General features: G+C 62.5%; 1 protein-coding gene across 1 annotated transcript in view; it reads left to right on the forward strand.

Annotated features, from left to right (window-relative positions):
• ADRBK1 (adrenergic, beta, receptor kinase 1) overlaps positions 1-2,682 on the forward strand; it is an 11,707-nt gene that overhangs the window by 7,528 nt on the left and 1,497 nt on the right. The gene's annotated exons all lie outside the window — the stretch shown is intronic.

A 2,682-nucleotide genomic window follows, 5' to 3' on the forward strand; every position in this document is an offset into this window, starting at 1 on the left:
AAACCTCTAATTTATTTTGTCGAATTTTTATTATTTGTTTTCCCGCAAAGCGGAAAAGGTTTTATTTTGTAATTATTGTGATTTCCTGTGGCCCCAGCCCCCAGGGAGGGGCCCGCTTGCCTTGGCTCCTGCTGCCACCAACCCAGCCACTGTCCAGCCACCTGTCAGCCCTGAAGCCCCAGGGATTACCTGCTCCCAGTGTCTTCCTGTGGAGGGGAGAGCAGCAGCCCCAGCAGTCCCCCGCCCCTTCCTGGGGGTAGTGCCACCTCCGGCTCTGGGCTATGCTCTGTGCCAACAGCACGGTGGGGTGGCTCAGCGTCCTCCACCCCAGGGGAGGCCACAGCACAGGAATACTACCTGGATTTTTCCACTTCGGCCCCTCCTGTGACAGAGACACAGCCCTGCACTGTCCTGCCTCCAGCCAGTTGGTGAGGAGGAGCCCATGGTCTCCCTGACGCCAGCGCCGCCCAGTGATCTGGACTCGTGCACCCTCACTTGGGAGGAGTTCCGGTGTCACTGGCTGCCTCCGTTCCCGCCTTCCCTGGACACTGGGGCTTGGCCAGGAGGGTGGCGTTGGCAGCAGGTGCTGTTGCTGTCATGGCAGCCCCGCCCTTCCTCCCACCCCGAGCTCCCAGGCTCCAGGACCACAGAAAGGCAACTCTGGGCTGTGCCACACTGGCCTAGCCTGGGCCTGAGGTCCCCGGCCCCTGCCCCCATCCGTACCGGGGCCTCGCCCTCGCCCTCGCCCCGTCACTCTGGACTGGGCAAGGCCTTGTTTGCCCAGGACCACAGGGGCCAGCCTGGGTGGACTGGGCTGCACAGCGAGTGGGGCCAGTTGGGCCAGCCCTCGCCATCCCAAGATGGTCAGTGTGCCCCATGGGCTGTCCAGCCCCCAGCCACATGTCCTGTCAGTGCCACTACCCACAGGGCGCCACCTCACCCGCCGCATGCCCCCTCGTGCCAGTCACGCTGCCGTGTGTGGTGTCGCGCCTTCTTCCCCGAGGGCTGGGTTGGCTCAACCTCCCCTCCCATCTGCTCACTCCCTGGGGCGTTTCTTTGCCGATTTTTGAATGTGATTTTAAAGTGAAAAAATGAGATTATGCGTTTTTATAAAAAAATGGTGCCTGACTTTGGCTGTGTCAGACTCTTTTGTGCCCAATGATCGTTTTCAGCCACCCTTGGGCTCAGGCATGAGGGGAGAGGGTCGTGGTGGTGCCAGTCCCCTCCACCACCACAGCAGGCATCCAGGGCCAGCCTGCCCAGGCCCAAGTCCTCCCCCAGGGTGGGGTAGGAGCCTCCCCTCCCCTCCCCGGTCCCACCCTGGGGGAGCAGAGAGGGTCTTCCACCCCCTGCCCCGGGAAGCAGGAGGAGGTATCTGAATTTCGCTTCTTGGTGTCACATTTGGACTGAACACTCCTAAGGGCAGTGCCATGGACAGACAAGCACCTCTGCCCTCGGGGCCACAGTGAGCCTCTGGGCCCTTGCCCTCTCCGGCTTTGGCCTCCCCTCTGGCCTTGTGCTGCACCCCTAGCAGCAGTCTGTGAGGCCTGAGGGACTCCCCAGAGACCCCTATGGGTAATGTCTGTTGCTGCCCACCCCATGTAAGGTTCTGCTGGGCAGGGTAGAGGGGCACACGACCAAAGCACAGCATGGCAGGTGGCGAAGGAAGGCTGCTGGGATGGAGGCTGAGACTCGAAAAAGGCCTTTGAACTGGGCCTCTAGTATTGAGGTGGAGAGGTGGGGGGATGTTTCTGATGCAGGGATGGGCCAGGCGGTCGGGAGTGGCTCCAGTTGGCAGGAGCACTGTGGGAAGGAGCCAGGCCCGGGAGGCCCTGAATGCCAGGCTCAACCTGGCTAAGAGCCCAGTGCGCACTTAGTGGCTACAGAACGAAGATGGGAATGGACGTGGAGTCTGAACTTGGATAGGCTGTGGACGGGCTGGGGCGCTGGGAGCAGCTGTAGAACAAGTCACTGATTACCATGTGCAGGGGGAGTGGAGGGAGGCAGAGGATGGGAGGCAGGGAGACAGCTCAGGGCTGCTTCTGTCCAGGGAAGTGATGCCATAATGGCAGTGGTGGAGGTTGGATCTGGAAGAGATGCAAACAGGCCAGATGGGAAGAACAGGGCCCATCAGGAATGGGCAGGACTTGGGAGAGAGAGAGATGGAGTTCAAGATGGCACCCAGGGAGGTCTCTGGCGCCATTGGGAGTCATGACAGCCGGGGAGCACAGCAGGCCTGAGGGAAGAGGGTGAATGCGGCCAGATCCGGTGGCTGCCTCATCACCCAACCAGACCAGGACCAGACGCCAGGCCAAGGCAACAACGCCAGCGCTAGGCCAGGAGGCCTGCACCTTGGTTCCGTGTGGGTGGAGGGGCCGGCTCTGATTTCGAAACTCTCCTTCCTCTCCTGACACTGGCAACGAAGGGCAGCCGCTGCAAAAGGGATCCACGCGGCGGGTCAAAGCCGCTCCCCGTGGACAGTCCTCCACCAGGAGAGGTCTAGAGCTAGCCAGGCCTGCCTCCCCACCCCCAGTACTCCTGTTCCTGCTCCAGGGCCTGGGGGCCGCCTCCCTGCATGGCTGGGCCCAGTCCTGCGGTGCAGCCACCTCCAGACACGGGCCCAGGTCCCTGGCGAGGCGAGGGGGCCGCGCCAGGCTCCCTGCTTCACGCTCAGCTGGCCAC

Source organism: Myotis brandtii, unplaced genomic scaffold (genome assembly GCF_000412655.1).
Source record: "Myotis brandtii unplaced genomic scaffold, ASM41265v1 scaffold187, whole genome shotgun sequence".
NCBI lineage: Eukaryota > Metazoa > Chordata > Mammalia > Chiroptera > Vespertilionidae > Myotis > Myotis brandtii.